Source organism: Amblyomma maculatum, chromosome 1 (assembly GCF_055883805.1).
Source record: "Amblyomma maculatum isolate TAMU_Amacu chromosome 1, ASM5588380v1, whole genome shotgun sequence".
NCBI lineage: Eukaryota > Metazoa > Arthropoda > Arachnida > Ixodida > Ixodidae > Amblyomma > Amblyomma maculatum.
In genome coordinates, this window is record NC_139344.1 from 184170079 (window position 1) to 184191427 (window position 21349).

Genomic DNA, 21349 nt, shown 5'->3' on the forward strand with positions numbered 1-21349 from the left:
TAAAATTCAAATCAAAGTGAATACAGACAAGCGGTACAGTCAGGGTAAACAACAATGTGACAGAGTAAACAGGAATGGCAAGCGAAGTGTCCTAGTACATGTTGAAATACCGGCGGAGTGTTTTGAACGTCACCTTTTCAAGTTGGATATGTTTATGATTTAAATCATTTAGTAACCGGGGTAGTTTATTCTGTAGTGTTTGTAGGCCGTATGTTGTGCGAAACGTCCTTACTTTCCAGAGCTCCGTGTAACGTGTCTGGCGTGTAGTAGCGTTTTGTTGTAACCTGGCTAGACGATGTAGAAATGAACTGTTGCTGGCGTTTTCATTCTTAATTGCCTTGCAAAGGATATAATCAAATAGCTTGGTAACAGGAATTATGTTGTATTTGGGAAAGAGATGGTACGTATGTGAATAAAACGGCAGATTTTCTATTACTCTTACAAACCTTTTCTGCAACTTGTGAAGCTTCTGCAAATTTCCATAAGTTGTCGTAGACCAAACTAAGTGACAATAATTGAGTCGGGAGGAGAATAGGGTATTATAAATTAACAGTAAGATTTTTGGTGGTAGTAAATTGCGATTGCGGTATACTAGCCCAATTACCTGTGCCAGCTTAATAAGCATACTGTCCACGTGGACATCCCATGACATATTCTGCTGAAAGATAACACCTAATGTCTTAATACTGGAAGTTATTTCGAGAGGAGTGGCATTTAAGTAGATAGACTTTTGTATTGTTAGGTTTTTGTTTTTACTTCGAAAAAATACGGCTTTTGTTTTGTTTGCATTAATCGTCAGGCTGTTTTTACGCGTCCATTCGTCTAGTTTTATTAATGTTAAATTAGCAGCATCAACAAGGTCGTCACTAGTTTTACCGGTTAATAATATGCTGGTATCATCCGCGTACATGATAAATTTCACGGTTGCATCAATATTCACAATATCATTCACGTACATATTAAATAAAAATGGTCCTAATATACTGCCCTGTGGGACGCCTGCTGAAATAGATAATGGGTTAGAACTGTGGTTGTTTATGACGACTATTTGTCTACGAAATTCCAAGTAGGAGCATAAAAGAGATGCGGCTTTACCACGAAAGCCATAGTGTTGGAGTTTCTTAATTAAAAGTTGATGACTAATGGAGTCAAATGCTTTTGACAGGTCAATAAAAATTCCTAACACAAGTCTTCCTTCTTCAAACTGATTTAGTATGTGTTCTTTTTGTTGTAGCAGTGCGAGTTGTGTGCCTAAACCCTTACGGAAGCCATACTGGCAATCAGTCAGCAGGCAATGTTTCTGCTCAAATTCGGATAGTCGCTTTAAAATAACTTTTTCGAAGACTTTTGAAAAGACGGGAAGGATTGATAACGGTCGATAGTTTCCTAAGTCGTTTTTATCGCCTTTTTTAAAGAGCGCAGCGACTCGCGCTATCTGCATCGTTCGAGGAAACGTGCCTTCGCTTATACAGATATTAAAGATATATGTAAGACAAGGAGAGAGAAGGTCAGCAACATATTTGATGGGTTTTATTTGGATACCATCAATATCTTTAGCGGTACTATTATTTAGACTGTGAATTGTGCTAATTATCTCTCCCTCATTTACTGGATACAAAAATATAGAGCTAGAGTTGTATGGAATACCATCAAGATCAATGTCTGGTGCGTTGTTACTTCCAATTTTAACAAACCACTCCTCGTAGCGGGAAATAAGAGTCTGTTCCCCGCCGGTGCAGTCCAGGGATGGGCTGTGCCGGCTAAGTCTCTATGTATGGACGCCGCGGGGGAATCCCCGCTGACTTATGTCATCAGGGGTAGGGGCAACCCCGTGTAACCCAGCCCGCGTGGATGCATGGGGGCGCTGTTAGAGACTGTCTTCACTCCACCTCCGGCGTGCCAGGTCCGTCCTGGGAAACACTGAGGCCTTCGGGCGTCTCAGCAGGCTAAGAGAGTGAAGGCGAAGCGAAAGCAGAACTGGTGCAAGCACCCTTTGAGAGTCTGTCAGTAGTACCGCTGTGAGACCAGAGGGGTGGAGGATGAAGCCTCCACTCGCGCTTCCGGTACGTAGGCGGTAGGTCCCAAAGGTTTTGGAATACGGGGCCGGCGTCCAATCCAAGACGCTTAACAAAATTTGGTAGAATCGGGCTCTCGCGTGGAGCGCAGCACGAAGAGAGTTACCGAAGTCGGGGGCGCGAAGGCGTCTGGCAGGGGTACACGTCATGGGAGTGTACCACGGGTGTTGCGATCCCGCCTGCCCGAGCACGTGGGTGCGACCCACAACACGACCAACGCGGTGGCAGTAGTTGACAAGTCCGCCACGCGCGCTGGGAGAGCTGCAGGATTCGTTTTCAGCTCGACGATGACCAGACGTAAACTGGGACAAGAGCGGTCCCCGGCGTGGGTGTCCGCCAAATTGTGGGACTTAGCTCTTGGGAAGGGGCTCGGCCTGGGCGATCCCATGTAAGCCTGGGGGATACTTGTTGGCGAGCTAAAACTCTTCTTGGGACGGAGTTTGTGTTGCATATGTCTCCTCCCATAGCCAGGCCCATGTCTGGCGCGGGCCCGTAAATCCAAGCCTCTGGGTGGCTGGAGCGGGACTTCAACACGGGTGAGCAGACACCCGAGAGCCCTCCGCGGAAGCGGAGAGGACTCAGCTGTGACCTGATGAAGAGGGACAGGTCAGCCTGGTGGCATTAATTTGTCATCGAGCAAACTAAGGCAGTTTTCCCGATGATGGGTGGATTGACTTTTGGTTGGTCACTGGGAGGGGCTGCGTCCTCCTGTAACCGAGAGGGGTGCAACCATTGGCGATGAAGCTCTGAGGGATAAGGCTGGGAGCAATGGCGCGCTCCTGTAATCGAGAGAGGCCACGCCGGTGAATGCTCAGACGGCCGACTGGAACCTCGGAACCTTGTGCACTCTGAGGAAGTCTACCCCGCTAAAGCGGGGTAGATTCTCGGGCTTAGGAACTGCTACTATGGGGCCCACTGAAGATTGCAGCCTTTACCGATGATGTACCCTATTGACAAACGGGACTAGGGATAAGGCTGGGGAGCTCCCAACTCCCTGTAATCCATGGTGGAAGCCGCTGGAGTCGGAGGTGACCACTCCTCGTAGCGGGAAATAAGAGTCTGTTCCCCGCCGGTGCAGTCCAGGGATGGGCTGTGCCGGCTAAGTCTCTATGTATGGACGCCGCGGGGGAATCCCCGCTGACTTATGTCATCAGGGGTAGGGGCAACCCCGTGTAACCCAGCCCGCGAGGAGGCATGGGGGCGCTGTTAGAGACTGTCTTCACTCCACCTCCGGCGTGCCAGGTCCGTCCTGGGAAACACTGAGGCCTTCGGGCGTCTCAGCAGGCTAAGAGAGTGAAGGCGAAGCGAAAGCAGAACTGGTGCAAGCACCCTTTGAGAGTCTGTCAGTAGTACCGCTGTGAGACCAGAGGGGTGGAGGATGAAGCCTCCACTCGCGCTTCCGGTACGTAGGCGGTAGGTCCCAAAGGTTTTGGAATACGGGGCCGGCGTCCAATCCAAGACGCTTAACAAAATTTGGTAGAATCGGGCTCTCGCGTGGAGCGCAGCACGAAGAGAGTTACCGAAGTCGGGGGCGCGAAGGCGTCTGGCAGGGGTACACGTCATGGGAGTGTACCACGGGTGTTGCGATCCCGCCTGCCCGAGCACGTGGGTGCGACCCACAACACGACCAACGCGGTGGCAGTAGTTGACAAGTCCGCCACGCGCGCTGGGAGAGCTGCAGGATTCGTTTTCAGCTCGACGATGACCAGACGTAAACTGGGACAAGAGCGGTCCCCGGCGTGGGTGTCCGCCATTTTGTGGGACTTAGCTCTTGGGAAGGGGCTCGGCCTGGGCGATCCCATGTAAGCCTGGGGGATACTTGTTGGCGAGCTAAAACTCTTCTTAAATAGTTGCGCCGATGTGGCAGTGATTCGTTCCGCCATCGGACAACAATAAGTCCGCCTTGGGCGGCAACAGCCCATTATGTGGCCCTTTTTTTTTTCTTGAACCAACATGTTTGGTTCATGGCCCCTTTTCCCAAGCATTTCACCCCAGAAGAGCCGAGCACCAGGCCGGGGGAAATCTTGTACCCATTGGAAACCGGTGGGTACCCGGCGGTACTGGGGATCGAAACCCGTACCTCCCGAATGCGAGGCGGATGCTCTACCACAAGGATGCCAAGGGGGTGTGGTCCTCTTCGCTGTCAAGCGGGCGTACGAACAGATGGCCGTTCGTCTGGTCCCGCGTCAGGCTTAGGCTGGCTGCAGCACGGTCAGAGTCAGGAGCGGTGTCCGTTGGCGTCTGTTGCTCCTCCTCAGTCCGTGCCGCCGCCATCAGCTGATCTTCGGTAGTGCTGGTTCCCCTTCCATCGAGGGAGGGGGGAAGGCGGCCGGAAGGTGGGGGAGGAGAGGCAGGAGGGGTGACGCATAGCGCTTCGCGCTTAGCCGCAGATTCCTCCCCACTGCTACCATTGTCATCCCTATATCTCCCCTGAGTGGGAGTGGGTGGAGGCGGGTCGCCTCATCCAGGGCATTGTCCGCATTGTTGAGGTCCTCCTCAACAATAGCTGTACCTGCTGCAGGAATGTGGTCCCCGCTGGCTGGTGGCTGCATTGCCGAGCTGGCAATGGCGGCTTCCTCGTGCTCACCCGCTTGCGCCGCCATCTCTGCAACACGTGGTGGAAGGGCCATGGTTCGCAGCGTCTTTTTCGCCGTGTCCGGGGTTAGGGCAGCGCGCTGGGCTGCACGCTTCATGCACTCGATCCATCTCCCCAAAAGCGGTGACGAATCGAATGACCAGTTGCGGCGGGCGCGGTGCGAGCGAAATCCAATTTGGTGTATTTTCGCCTGCTTTCGCAGCCCGCGGCGGCGGGTTTCTTGGGAGGGCTCCATGGCCGGGGATTATCCCAGGTCCAGGCCAGGGGCGTGCTAGACGATCGGGCGCGAGGTGGGGGCCCAACACGAGGTACCGAAGCGCGCGGCCAGTCCAGTCCGAAGTCGAGGGAGCATGAAAAACACGTCCTGCTCCGTCGGAGGTCGGCGAGGGAGCCCGCAGATGATTCTCGCATGCTCACAGAGTGTGCCATTTTAACTTTCTCCGGCCTCACCTGCCCGTCTGAAGTTAAAGCGTGGCTATACCTGTTTCAAGTTGAGCCCTTCGCTCCACGTCCGCTGCAGTGCCGCAACTGCTGGCATTTTGGCCACAGTGCAAATGCCTGCAGGTCCGCAATTCGCTGTGGCTCATATGGTGGTCCCCATTCCGCAACACAATGTGCATCTGATGTGTTGAGTTGCTGCCTGTGCTCTGCCTCACACGCTGCTTCCGATTCTAGTTGCCCTGCTCGTAACAATGATATTTCGCTCCTTGAAAAAATCGAAAAACGTCGTTGTTCACATGGGGAGGCTGCGGCAGTATTAAAGGATCGCAACTCGGGATTTGCTGCTGTGACTGCGCGTCAGTCAGCTTCCTTTGAATGTACTATTTATTCTGCTGTGACCTCTGCCATTTAAAAGTTTATACCGATTGTGATGGAGCATTTATTTGTTTCTTTTGTGGAGACCCTTCCTCAGATGCTTGTGAAGTTTTTCCAAACTCTGACAACCGGTGCCTGTGCAGTCTCTGCTATGCCCGTGATCTCCAATATAAATGCGCCTCCCAACAAAGAAAACTCTGCTACAACCCATGTAATCAATTCTAGGGCGTCTGGCTCCGTAGATTTCGGTACTTCTATTTCAAGAATCGCTGGAGCATACAGTAAGCGCAGTAGCTCCCCAGTTCAAAATCTCCCGAAGCAGCCCTCTAAATCTCAACCCAAGATAAATCCTGAGAGTGAGCCCCAGCAGACACATGATGTGCTGATGTTTGCTGTAAAGTACATCTTTGATTCAACATAGGTTTTTTTAAACGTTTTGCAATGAAACTGCCGCTCAATTAATTGTGGTCTTTATGATCTCCTCTGCTTAGTACTGATAACTTAACCTGATATTATTGTACTGCAAGAGTCCTGGCTTTGCTCTCAACAAAGATTCTCTCTTAACAACTTTCGGGCGTTTAGACTGGATCGTCCAGGCACGGGCGGTGGGTTATTAGGTTTAGTTTAATCAAAATTGTATCATAAGGTTTCAGTTTCATATGAATTCGTTTGTCAAGATTGTCAAACACTTGGGTTGGAGTTTATGCTGCCTGGTTGTACTCCTTTCACTTTGGCCAATGCGTACTTCCTAAATGGCGTTCGGTGTACTTCGCAGCTGTATGCTTTGTTAACTGGTTGTTCTCAAAACCTGATATTAGCGGGGGATTTTAATTCGCAACATATTTCTTGGGGTCTGAAAACTGATTCTTGTGAGCGTAAGTTGTGGGACTGGACTCAGGACAATGGCCTCCATTGCCACAATTCTGGGGATATCACCTTCATGCGGGGACAGTGATTCTCAGCTCTGGATCTTAATTTTTCAACTGCGGGTCCTCTTATATCATCGTGGACAACCATAGATAGCGGAATCAGCAGTGATCATCTTCCTATTACCTAAAATTTAATTCTTTCAAAATATTTTTACAGGGCTCAGCAGAGGCGCTATGTTACGTTAAATTATGTTAAGTACGAAACCGCTCTTCGAAATTCCCTTTCGTCTATTTCCCCTTCTGACGCTCATTCACGGGCGGCGTCTGTGGTGTCATAGTTACACAATGCGATTGAACAGGCTGAATTTTCTGTTGCCTCATCTAGTCAGTCCTCAAATTCATCTTGGTGGAATCCTGACTGCACTTGTGCATATCGGTGCCAAAAAGCTGCATGGAAGAGTCTGCATCATAATCAGTCCCCCTATAATTGGTTACAAGTTTCATGCTGCCCTTTGTAAACGTGCTGCGTCATCAGCCAAGCAAAAAACATAAGACTGATTTACTTTCTTTTTTATCTGATAATAAGCACCAGAGTGCACTATTTCGTTTCCTGCGCCGTGCTAAATCTCTGCAGCAAGTAGTCTGGTCTTCATCTGTGGTGCAGATCTCTAGCGAGGCGGCTGATTTATCGGATAGTGTTGGTCGCGGTCTAAAAATTCGCTTTTTGTCGCCATGCCCCAGGCCGCTCGCATTCCCGGTCGCTGCGACATTAATTTTCCGAGGTGACTATGTCAGAATTAACAACGGTAATTTCAAAAACAACAGCTTCAGCTCCAGGCCCTGGTGGTATGTTAAAGGTCCTATTCCAGATTTCTTCACAGGAATTATTAAATATTGTTAACTGTTCTCTAAAGTACTCCTGGATATCTAGCTCCTGGAAATTTACCAAAGTGGTGCTACTAAAGAATCAAAGCGTTGACTATGTCCTTGATAATATCAGACCGATTTTTTTAACTTCTATTCTGGTGAAAACAATAGAGCGCATAGTCCATTCGCGTTTGTCTCGGTTCATTTCAAGGCATAAAATTATTTCTCCCAGACAGGTTGGCTGCCGTCCAGAATGCTCAATATGGTCTGCTCACATTGACCTGGAGAGCAGAATTCGTTTGGCTAGTCGGTTTCGTGAAATATCTGCTCTAGTAATATTGGCTATTTCAAAAGCTTGCGACAGTGTTGATCCCAGACTAGTAATTTCTCACTTAATAAATTGTCAATTTCCGAACTACATAGTCACCTGGATTCAAGAAATTTTATCAGGAAGATTTTTTTACTGCTATCAGTGTGGTCTTTCATCTCGCACATTTTCTCAATCGAAAGGCGTTCTTAAAGGTTCGGTCCTGTCCTCTCCTCCATTCAATATTTTCCTTTCTTCAATACATTTGCGAGACCATGTTTACCTGTTACTCTACACAGACGATATTGCGTTCTTTTCTTCATCCACAGATATACCTTATATAATACCTTACAGAATTACCTAAATGCTCTTGAATCCTGGCTAGATAATCTTTCCTTTGCTCCAAATGTCAATAAATGCTTCATTACAGTCTTTCAGGACAATCAACTTGTTTCTATTTGTCTTTCATGTCATCATCATCAGCCGGACTGTACAAACTGCAGGGCGAAGGCCTCTCCCATATTTTTCCAATTAACCCGGTTCTGTGCTAGCTGCATCCACTTCACCCCTGCGAACTTCTTAATCTTATCCGCCCACCTAACTTTCTGCCGCCCCCTGCTACGCTTTCCTTCCCTTGGAATCCAGTTTGTTACCCCAAGCGACCATCGGTTATCCTCTCTTCGCACTACATGTCCTGCCTATGCCCATTTCTTCTTGAGTTCCACTAGAATGTCAGTAACTTGAGTTATTTTCCTAACCCACTCTGCACGCTTCCCATCTCTTAATGGTACTCCTACCAGTTTTCGTTCCATAGCCCTCTGGGTTGTCCTCAGCTTAAGTAGAACCCTCTTGGTTAGCCTCCACATTTCAGTACCAGCCGCGTTTCAGATGCAACTGTTGTATACTTTCCTCTTGAGCGATACCGGTAAGCTGCTAGTCATAACCTACGAGTGCTTGCCAAATGAGCTCCATCCCAATCTTATTCTTCTTGTTATTTCCTTTTCATGGTCCGGATCTGCGGTTACTACCTGTCCTAAGTAGACATATTTGCCTACTACTTCCAGTGCTTCGCTACCTAACGTAAACTGCTGTTCCTTCCCGAGGCTGTTGAACATTATGTTAGTCTTCTGGATGTTGATTTTTAAGCCTACCTTCCTACTTTTCCTGTCTAGCTCATCAGTCATTATTTGCAGTTCATCCCCCGAGTTACTTAGCAAGGTGTTGTCAACAGCAAATCGCAGATTACTGAGGTACTCTCCATCTACCCTCATCCCTAACTGCTCCTATTCCAAGTCTCTGAATACTTCCTCTAAGCAAGCTGTGAATAGTACTGGGGAGATCGTGTCTCCTTGCCTCGCACCTTTTTTATGGGAATTTTGTAACTTTCTTTATGCAGAACTATAGTTGCTGTGCAGCCACTATATACATATTTTCACTTTCACGTGCGGCTATATACATATTTTCACTTTCACGTGCGGCTCGTCTACCCCCTGATTTCGCAATGCCTGCATCACCGCCGAGGTTTCAACTAAGTCAAATGCTTTTTCGCAATCAATTAATGCTATGTATAAGCGCTGGTTATATTCCGAGCAGTTTTTTATCACCTAGTTGATGGTATGGATATGATCGATAATAGAGTACCGTTTCCGAAAACCTGCTTGACCCTTAGCTTGATTGCAGTCTAAGGTTGTCCTGATTCCGTTAGCGATTACCTTAGTAAATACCTTATACGTAACAGACAGTAAGCTGATTGGTCTGTAATTTTTAAGGTCCTTACAGTCCCCTTTCTTATGAATGAGGATAATGTTTGCATTCTTCCATGGTTCCGGTACCATCGATGACACCAGGCACTGCGTATACAGGGTGGCTAGTTTTTCTAGCATGATTCCCCCCCCCCCCCCCCCGTCCTTCACCAAATCTGTAGTTATCTGATCCTCTCCAGCTGGTTTCCTCCTTTTCATAGTTTCTAGTGCTTGCTTGACCTCGTCCTTCGTCACTGGTGGAGCGTCTGACTGTTTTTCCCTACCGCCAATCTCATTACGGTCCTGTCTACTTTGGCTACTCTAGAGATCTGTATAGAGCTCCGCTCGGCTGCTTTGACTATCTTGTCCATATTCGTGATGACGTTGCCCGCCTTGTCCCTTATCGCATACATCTGGTTTTTGCCTATGCCCAATTTCTTCTTTACCGCTTTAAGGCTTCCCCCGTTCTTTACAGCATGCTCAATTTTCTCCATGTTATACTTCCTTATATCGGCCGCCTTGCGCTTATTTATTAGCTTTGATATATCGGCCAATTTTATCTGTTCTGTTGGATTGGAAGCTTTCATACTCTGGCGTTTCTTAATCAAATCTTTCTTCTCCTTAGACAGCTTACCGGTATCCTCTCTAACTATCCTACCGCCTACTTCTTCAGCGCACTCAATAATGATACCTCTGAAATTATTGTTCCTTGCTTTTTGGGTAATGTCGCCATCCTCGGTTAGAGCTGAATATCTATTCTGTAGCGAGATCCTGAACTCTTCTGCCCTCCCCCTCACCGCTAATTCGTTGATGGGTTTCTTTCTTACTAATCTTTTGCGTTCCTTCTTCAGGTTTAGGCTAATTCGGGACCTCACCATCCTGTGGTCACTGCATCGCACGTTCCAGATTACCTCTACATCTTGCGTAATGGCGAGGGTTGAACATAGTATGAAGTCAATTTCATTTTTAGTCTCTCCATTAAGACTTTTCCATGTCCATTTCCGGTTCTTTCGTTTGCTGAAGAAGGTATTCATGATTCGTAAGTTATTGCACAATGCAAACTCAACTAGTAACTCCCCCCTGCTATTCCTAGAACCAATGCCATAGTCACCTACTGCCTTGTCTCCTGCCTGTTTTTTCCCTACCTTGGCATTGAAGTCGCCCATTAGTACAGTATACTGCGTCTTTACTTTTCGCATTGCCGATTCTACATCTTCATAGAAGCTTTCCACATGTAGGTGCATAGGCCTGTACAACCTTCAGTTTATACCGCTTATTAAGTCTAATTACGATGCCTGCCACCCTCTGATTAATACTATAAAATTCATCTATATTACCCGCTATATACTTATTGACAAGGAAACCTACTCCTAGTTCTCGCCTCTCCGGTAAGCCTCGATAACACAGTACATGCCCATCCTTCAGTACATCATATGCCTCATTCGGCCTGCTAACCTCACTAAGCCCTATGACATCCCATTTCATACCCTCTAGTTCCTCTAACAGCACTGCTAAACTAGCTTCACTAGCTAGGGTTCTAGCGTTAAACGTTGCAAGGGTCAGTTTCCAATGGCGGCCGGTCCAGCGGAGCCAGGAGTTCTTAGCACCCCCTGCTGCGTCACAGGTCTGACCGCCGCCGTGGTCAGTTGTTCTGCAGCCGCTGGTGACTGAGAGCCGGGATTTTATTGAACTAATCATGAGAGGTTGCGGCCAATTACTGCACCAGGGTGGCCAACTCCTGTTTTGGTGAGAGTGCGTTGCCGGAGGTTTTCACCGGCATCAGGTCGCACCCCAAACCTGTTTATGCACTTCCAGCGACACGCAGATTTTTTGTTCTTTTTTTTTTAACCGGTGGAGAATTGCGCGGCACCGGGAATTGAGCCCCGGTCCTCTTGCATGCGAGGCGAATGTTTTACCGCTACGCCACTGCGGCACCTAATTCTTCTCATGCCTTACCCAAGGAAAATTAGGACATACAGTACACATATATTCATATTGTAAACACCGCAAACTAATATACATAGGATGAGCGCTGTCTCGTAAAGAGCCTTTAATTCAGGTTAGAAATCTTAAGTACTTGAGCGCTTTCTATGATTCTACAATGAACGGGGGACCTCATATTGAACATATTAAGCGCAAAGGGGAGCGTGCCTTGGGTCTACTGCGTCGCATCAACCACAGGATATATGAAATTAGAAGATCTGCCCTTGTTAGGATCTATAAACTTTATGTGCGCCCTATTCTGGAATTCGGCTGCGTCTTGTCTACAGGCTGCGCGGCTTACAAACTTCGACCACATCTCTTGATTGAAAGGCAAGCATTGCGGCTTTGCCTGGGCCTTTCTATTTTTGTGGCATGAAATGTCTTGTACTCTGAGGCTCGGGTGCTTGCTTTGGATTCCAGTTTTAGCAACTTACGGTACAGTCCATTATACAATTATATGATTCTTTCCTGTCGTGTTCACAAACAATTTTCCTTACCTCTCCTAATTTATTTTTTTTTTTCGTACGCAATGGTCTCCCTACCAAAGGCAGCGGGTTGTATATGTGCAGTTGCTATTAACTCCGTTGTCAGTAGAAATGTACTCTCTTTCACAAGCCAGTTCTCGTCTATCTCAAGTTAATTTGGTACATGATGACATTTATCCCAATAATGCCAACTCTTTGCCAGTGTCTACCTTGGTTTCCATTTTGAATGACCGTCTGCAACATTTCCCTTCATATGTTGTAAATTCCACTGATGCTGCACAGCGCGAGGAAAAAGCGGGTGTTGGAATTTTTTTTTCTCAGCTTAACTGGGCTTTTTCACTTCGCCTTACCGATTATACCCCCATATATATAGCGAAATTTTCAGCTATTTTTTTAGCCACCCGGAGAGTTTGTTTAGGCAACAGCAACGTTATTGTAGTGACAGATGCTCTTTCAATTTGTACTGCCTTGTCTCCTTCGACTGCATCTCCTTTGCATCGCCAGTTTTATGAACTCACGGCATCTCATATCCGCGAAAGTCGACTTGTGTGGGTTCGTGGCCATTGTGGAATTTCAATGAACGAATCCGCGGACTTTCTTACGTCCGTTTCTTTGAATGGCCCTATCTTGTCATCAATTCCACACTTCTCTTTATGGATGGCGGCGCGATTCAAACAATTTCTTTGGATGAAATCCTCAAATTCGGCCTTTTTATCTGTTAACAACTTCCGACATTTGAGATATAAATGGAATCCTGGACAGTGCCTTTCCCGACAGTGCGAGGTGTGGCTGACAAATTTCAGGCGTAGGATTCCTCTCCTTAACTTTTATCTTCGATCGGGTTCCCCATCAGCCATATTGCCACGTGCCTAGCGCCGCGCGACAGCCGTGTTTGGTGCCGACGACAACGAAGCGGTGGTTGGCACGAGCGGCGCGCTGGTGCTGGACGCTGTGATTCTGTGTTCGAAACGACAAGCCGACCTCATTCTCGGGTCCTTGGCTACGTGGTACTTTCACGGCTCCCTCTGACTTCAGTCGTGACAATATGTATTCATACTGCAATGAACCTGAGACGTTGGAGCATTTTTTTCAGACCGGTCGCCGTTTTGCCTCCTTCCGAAAACTCTTCCTTGAAATTCCTTGCATATATTTATCTATATCCTTGACTGTTTCAAATTTACTTTCGTTTGTTTGGCACTGCTCAGTTGGGCTTCAGCAGCGGGACAGTTCGCTCAGCGGTACACACAACACCTCTGGTCGAATTCACTTCTAAGTGTGCCGATTCCGCTGCTTCTCCTCTTTAGGTTCTTATTGAGTTGAAATTATTCATTTTTGTTTTCTGATCAGTAGGGCCTTTTTCTGTCGTATCGCATATTTATATGTATTAGTTTTTTTTTTATTGTAATATCTAACAGCATAACTCCCTTACTATTGGTTTCACGTGTGGACAACCCCCCTCGTGGGTATATGTGCCATTATCTGAGGGCACAACAACAACTTTTGTCTCAGCAACGTCGTGACGTCAAGAGTGTTACATTATTTTGGTGAAGAGTGCGGTTTCGACCCCGCGGCATCGCCCCGCCATCGACGCGCCCCTGGAGCCTCGTCGTAGCCGCCACCTTGCTGGACTTCCGCCACTGATCGTTCCCATGCCGCTGCCGACTGAGTATAGCTCTGTACTTCTCGCCACTTGAAGTCAGGCGGCTTCCAGCCTTTATCAACCATACCGGGAGCCCCGCCCTTTCGCTGACGCAGCGGGCGAGGACGTTGACAGGCTCCGCCACTACCAATGGGTGAGCCGCTACAACCGTTTGGACTCCGTCACTTAACTCGACAACGTCGTTTTTTTTCCTGACCGACACTGCCCTTATCTGGTTTAAAAGTCACGAGAATACGCTGACGACATGGGAGCATTTTGTCACTGAACCTAACCCTTTGTGCGTCAGCGAGACACATACATCCCAATTTTCCTTTTGCACACACAAAAAAAAAAATTCTCCCCAAGCACACTTCGCAATCAGCTCAACGGTTAAGTGTTGAAATCTAACCTAATTGTTTGTGCGCTTAAGAAAAAAATTATTTTCCTGCGCATTCGACAGGTGGCAGAAGTGCCATAATTCAGATGAAATTTGTTCTGAGGTAGGCTTCTGAATTTTGCTCGCATTTATTTCGAGAAAACTGCCCCTAAAAATGCCGGATAATTGTTTCTATTTGTGTCGTTTTTAGATACATCCTTCTACTCCCCAATCACAGTGTTTTGAGAAGTTTTTGCGCTAACTCGGGCGATAAACGTATCGAAGGACAGTCATATGCAGAATTGCCACGTCTTTCGTTAAGCCTATTTGTGGTGAGGGTGCATAGTAATATATTTCTTGATTTCGTGCGCGTTAATGCATTGCAGGTAACTCGCTTATGTGCGACGAGGCGTTGGAAATATATTTTAGCCTTCCTGATGACTGAGTCCAGTGGCGATGAGGCCAAAAGTAGTGACGCTGACTTCGTGCCCGAGATTGCGCCGGCGGAGAGCAGCCAAGAAAGTCACGACATCTATGCACAGGCAGTGAGTAAGCGGAAAAGGTTACTGACTAAAAAAGATCTAAGAGACCAGTAGACACCTCGCAGTTGAGGGATGAAGATGCTGACAAGTCTAAAGACGCGGAAAATGAGCCTAGTCGGTGGAGTACTTCGGAGCTCGCAGCAAGCAATATTTCCTGTCCCTGAACGTATTTCCGCCTCGTTCTCGGTCGCCTCTTGATAAATGGGCAGATATTAAGGGGAACAGCAATACTCGACGATATCGAGACGAAATGACAAAAAAAAAAATGGCCAAGAAATGGTCGGCGTATGCGATGAGGTGAGGTTTGTGGGAACAGACCATAAGGCGGTTCCCAAGAGGTAGATGTGGTGTTCTACTGCTGGGAATGAGGGGAGCACAACGTTTCCCTGTACAACCTGTGAAGTGCCCCTCTCCGCCACATGTTTCTGGTTATTTCATTTCTAGAGACACGAACAAGTAATCTCATGATGGTGCCATCAAAACTCAGCGGGAGAATGGTTTCTCACTTTTGAAAAGTCATTAATATGGGTCAGCGAGACATATGTGTCCACTTTTTTGAATGAAGTACTAGTCTGGTTGTTATAGCATTTCTTATACTATTTCTTTTCGGTTCATAAACATATACCACAGCCGCTTTTTATATTATTTTGTGAAAAATATTGCCACGTCACGGTTTGAGGTAGCGCTTGAAAGACGAAGAAGTAGAATCTCGTGCGCATCGGCTAGCTAGGACTCTGGACTCTTGAGCCTGTGTCTCTGTGTTACCGTTTCCCGTGAACCCCTGTCTTGACTATGTGTCTCTGCCCCTGTTGCCGATTCCCATAAATCCCTGTCTTCGGGACAGTTTTGGTGGAGCCGGCTGGGTATTTGACCTCTCAATGTCGCACACCCCTCCGCGAAACAACGACACCGAGCTTTTGCTTGTGGACACGCCAGTTCATCGCGTCAGCCGGAGGAACCTGGGCCTTCCTCCCGAACACGGGCCCTTAGAGTCCACTTCAACAACGAGCCTCCGGCCAGCCACGCAAAGCACTACGTCGGTCATACAAGGTACCCCTGTTTACCTTCAAAATCCCCGAGTGCCAAAATCGTTCCATGGCACTGCGTATGAAGACGTTGAGGACTGGCTGGCTCAGTTCGAACGAGTCGCATCTTTTAATCAGTGGGACGGCAACTTAAAGCTACGGAACGCTATTTTCTGCCTGGAAGACCATGCTTTGACATGGTATGAGAACCGAGAAGGAACATTAACATCATGGCCTTAGTTCCGCCGTCTTATCATAGAGGCGTATGTCAGCCTGGATAGGCGCGAACGAGCAGAACGTGCTCTACAATCTCGGAAACAGATGCCAAACAAGTCCGTCATGATGTATGTTGAGGACATGACGAAATTATTTCGACGTGCGGATCAAAACATGTCTGAAGACAGAAAGCTGCGCCACCTGATGCGTGGGGTTAAAGAACAGCTTTTTGCTGGTCTTGTACGTAGCCCGCCAACTACAGTTACCTCATTTTTAACAGAGGCGGTCACCATGGAAAAGATCCTACACCAGCGCTCGGCTGTCTACGACAGCCCAATCCTCGCCACGACTGCTGCCGAGCCTCTTACAGCTGCTGTAAGAAATACTGATCACCTCCGAGATCTTAGTCGTGTAATTGTACGCGAGGAACTGCAGAAGGTTTGTGGCACGTTCCAACCCAGGGGTGATTCTCTCGCACATATAATCCGCGAAGAGATTCAGCAAGTCACGCAGCCATCCCTGCATGTTGCTGAAGTTCAAAGTACCCCTGTTCCTGATTATCCTCGTCCGACTTACGCTGACATTCTCCGACGCCCAGTTCCCGTCCAAGCTCCGTTGTCTACATTACCACCAACCCGTCCAGCAGCCAACGCAATGCATTCCTGTACAGCAACCAACGCGGTACGTGCGGCCACCGCGGTCACGCATTCAACGAACGGACGACTGGCGGGCCCCTCGGAGCCGCCGCCTTTGCTACCACTGTGGGGAACCTGGTCACATTTTCCGGTGGTACCCTTATCGGGAACTCGGATCGGAGGGTTTTTACGCCAACGCACCTAGACGCACGTTCGGTCAATTACCTCGTGACATTGGAGACAACCTCGCACAAGAGAGCCTCCGGATGGCGCGCCGACAATCCAGGTCTCCATCCCCACGTCGGCCATCCCCTTCAACAACTGGTGACTTCCCGCGAGCACCGCCTGGTCGCTCGCCAAGCCCCCACCGGGAAAACTGAGTAGAGCGACCTCCGGGGGCGGGGCCGCTAAATGTCAGCACAAAGAAGTCCCCCCAATGAGAACAGATATGAATTTTGGAGCAGAAACGACAGCATTTGGTTCACGAGACCGGCTATCACTGGACATCCCTGTGTGCATCGATGGTCATTACATCAGCACTTTAGTGGATACCGGAGCAGACTTTTCGATTTTGAGTGGGAAACTGGCAGCGCATCTTAGGAAGGTTGTGTAGCACGCAGATACGCATGGCTGGGGGGCATGTAATTACTCCTATTGGGCAGTGCACGGCTAGAATCCAGATTCGTACGTCAACGTTTGTTGTCAGCTGCGTCGTTCTCCGGAAATGTTCTCGTGATTTGATTCTCGGTGTGGATTTCCTGCGGGAATATGGCGCCATCATCGATCTCCGACAGCGAACGGTCTCGTTCTCAACGGAGAAAGCGGCTGCCAGCCCCACCGACGGCCAACGTACGTGCGCCTTACTAGTTTCAGCCGAGTGTATTTCAGTGCTTCCCCGCTCCAGCGTGTTTGTGAGTGTTGTGTGCGACGGGCTACGTGACGGGCCGATAATTGCTGAAGGCAACCGTTCGCTTTCATTTTCTCATGGCATCTGTGCAGCTCGAAGCTTAATTATTCTCAGCAATGGTCACTCTGAGCTTCTCGTCACGAACTTCACGAATGAATCTCGCCACCTCTATTGCTCTACTGCCATCGCTTTCGGCGAACTGTTAAACGAAGTTTCTGAATGTTTTGCGTCTGACATTATTGATACTCCTGGTGTTCTAGACCGCATCGATGTTAGCAGTGACCTTTCTGCATGTCAACAACGCGACCTGCGCGCCTTACTGCTGGAGTACGCCCCATGCTTTGCCTCATCATCGAAAGTCCAGCAAACTTCTATCACCAAGCACCGCATCTTAACGTCTGACGATGCCCAACCTACAAGGTATATGTACTATGGTAGCGAAGGCTCCATTGGCGCCCATACGTACAAAACATGGCGGCTCATATGCTCCAGCGACCAATGAAAATTGGGGGGCCTTGACGTCAAATGACGTCACGCATACGTTCACTTTGGGGCGAATTATAAACAAGTTTTTTTTAAAAAAACGCCGCGTTGCATTGACGAGCCTGCATCTTTTGAAGGTTGTTGCCTTTCAGCGCGCGCCAACCTTTGCCATCTAAAAGAACTCGAGTTTCTGTTGTTTACGCCCTTGTTTATAAGCAGTTGCTCTAGCACAATGAAAGTGGTTGGCAAAGGTGGCGGCATAGAAAGGCAGCAACACTTCCAAATAGAGACCACGCATGCAAATTCATAATACAAATACTGCTGTAAGTCATGCAAGTACTTTGGCCATTTCCTTTGTCCTTCAGCACAGTAAGGTGCGGCCCAGAAACACTGGTGCAACAGGGAAGTCGTGCCCAGTTCGCAACAGAGTGTACCAAGTGAACAATTATGGTTTTCATATTCATGGTTTATTGCATCAACCAATAAAATACAGCAACAAATCACAACAATAAAAATGCATGTCGCAAACAGAACAAACAGTAGCGCTGTTTAAGCGGGATAATCATCTCAATGATCACAGCCGAGGCATGGAAAAGGCTTGAAATGCCTGCCACAAACCATCACCAGATCAGAAACATGCATGTACAGAAAACAAAGCTATGACAGCTGCAATTGAAATAAAAATGTAATGAATTAGTAGGTGCATCAAAACATACGTGGTGCATAGAGCACTGGGAGCATTCTTCACATTTGAATGCTTCGGCAGAAAGTATACAGCAGTTTTCAAAGAAATTTCAAGGTTGCACCAGTCCAGACAGCTTTAGAATCAACAAACGTGCTTAACATAGGAGCATTAGAGCATACTTTGAGTCTGTGTGCAACCTCCAGATCTGCTCACCGGTGAAAGTCAGCCGGGAAACGGCAAGACACCGACGGTTGAGTCCACGCTGTCGCAACGTGCCACAGAGCATCGCTTCCGCACTTTGTGCGGGCTCGTCTTGCGATAAAACGCTAAGCGCAGTACAATGCTGCAAAAAGACTTAGCACTGCCCGCACGACGAAGGGGACGAAACCAAAAAAACACGGCTGCAGGGGATATTAAATCTCACCAAACGGTGACAGAGCAGCGACCAGCAAGGACGTCGAAATCTTCGAAAAAGGGACATTTTCAGACTTGCAAACTAAATTACGCTTTCCCGGGCGCACCAAGGCCCGTACCACAGCAGACGAGCAGCAGACAGTGATAAGAAACCGTTTCGTGCTTCGTCAGCTTTGTTATCTCCGTTGCCTTGGTTACCTCTGGCAGCGCCTCCTGACCGCTGCAACATCAATGGAGTGGGGCGATGAGAGTGTTGCAAGATTAAAAAAAAAATAATGTATTTATAACGTACCTTACCTCATTCACAAGCGAAGTTATCAAAATGTCTATTCTTTTTATTTGATTGATACTTTTTAATTTGTAGTAGTATAATTTCTTAATCTGAGTGGTTGGCCCCCCGACCTGTGACTATACTGCGGTACCACAGAACCGCTTTTGGGCCCAGCCTTCGCCACCATTCTACTTCCGCCATGCAACCTATTCGACAGCAGCCGTACCGTATTTCGGCCAAAGAACGTGAGGCAATTCGGACACAAGTCCAGGAAATGCTTAATGATGATATTATTCAGCCTCTAAAAGTCCGTGGTCGTCGCCAGTCGTGTTGGTTAACAAAAAGGATGGCACGTTACGTTTTTGCGTTGATTACAGGAAACTGAATGACATCACAGAAAAAGATGTATATCCGTTGCCCCGTATCGACGATTCGCTCGATCGACTTCGCAACGCCAAGTTCTTTTCCTCCATTGATTTAAAAAGGGGTTATTAGCAGATAGAAGTGGATGAGCGCGATCGGGAAAAGACTGCCTTTGTGACACCCGATGGCTTATATGAATTTAAAGTATTGCCTTTTGGTCTGTGTTCAGCGCCAGCGACGTTCCAGAGAATGATGGACACCGTACTTGCTGGTCTTAAATGGCAAACCTGTTTGGTTTATTTGGACGACGTCATCGTGTTTTCAGAAACGTTTGACCAACATCTTAAGCGGCTGCGAACGGTATTGGACGCTCTTCGCTCGGCCGATTTGACACTCAAACCGGAAAAATGTCACTTTGGATATCAGCAGCCAAAATTTCTCGGTCATGTGGTTAGCGCTGACGGTTTCCGGCCTGATCCTAACAAAACAGTCGCTGTAGCCAACTTTCCCATCCCTACCACGAAGAAAGCAGTCCGACGTTTCTTGGGCCTGTGCGCGTACTATCGCCGTTTCATTGCCGATTTTGCCAAGATTGCAGAACCTTTGACGCGCCTGACATGTGATGACGTCCCGTACGTCTGGTCTTCCGAGCAGCTGGAGGCATTCGCCGAGCTGCGCCAACGGCTGCACGACCCTCCCGTTCTTGTACACTTCGATGAGGACGCTGCCACCGAAATTCCCACCGACGCCAGCAACGTTCGTCTCGGTGCTGTTCTGGTCCAGCACCAGCAAGGCGAGGAAAAAGTGATCGTTTATGCCAGCCGCACGCTTTCTCGGGCAGAATCAAACTATTAAACTTCTGAAAAGGAGTGTCTCGCCGTCGTTTGGGCCACAATGAAATTCCGACCTTACCTCTACGGCCGTAAATGTAAAGTTGTGACAGACCATCATGCTTTGTGTTGGCTGGCTAGTCTCCGAAACCCATCAGGGCGTCTTGCACGGTGGAGTCTTCGTATGCAGGAATTTGATTACTCTATCGTTTATAAATCTGGACGTAAACATGAAGATGCTGACACACTGTCTCGATCACCCGTGGAGTTGGCCCATGACAGTACGGACGAAGACACCCATTTTCTTGGCATTATCAGTTCTTCTGATTTAAAGGCCTGGTAACCTCAGACCTCAAAACTGTGATCGATCATCTGGAGTGTTTTGATTCTACAGTATCTCGACTGTTTGCTAAGAACTTGTCATCCTTCTGTACGTGCGACGGAATCCTCTACAAGAAAAGTGCCGGCAACAGTGACCGAGCCTATCTTCTAGTCATCCCTGCAGATCTCCGCGAGGAAATCTTTCATGCTTGCCATGATGACCCACTGCTGGACACTTGGGCTTTGCACGCACTCTTACCAAAGTGCGCAAGGCCTACTATTGGCCCAAACTTGCCGCCACCGTTCATCGATATGTTAGAGGTTGCCGCGAGTGCCAGCGACGCAAGACACCGCCATTGAAGCCAGCGGGTTTCTTGCAGCCTATTCCCCCACCGCTAGTACCATTCGACAAATTGGTATGGACTTTCTCGGCCCATTTCCTCTATCGTCAGCTGGCAATAAGTGGATTATCGTGGCTACAGATTATCTGACACGTAACGCGGAAACTGTGGCGGTGCCACGTGATACATCCTCCGAAGTGGCACAATTTTTCATGACGCAGATTGTCCTCCGCTATGGCGCGCCTTCATACGTCATCACTGATCGTGGCAAGGCATTTACAGCGCGTCTTCTGGAAGAAGTTTTCCAATTAAGCCAGACACATCACCGAACGACTACTGCTTACCATCCTCAGTCTAATGGCCTTACTGAGCGACTAAACAAAACAATAGCGGACATGCTCGCTATGTACGTGGATGTGCGGCATAAAACATGGGACGAGATATTGCCTCCCAGACGGCCATAGACGTCCGACGGTCGACCGACGGACGTCCTTTTTCGGACCTTCGGACATCCGACGGAAGTCCGGTTATGTTCGATATACGTACAGCGGACGTCCGTCG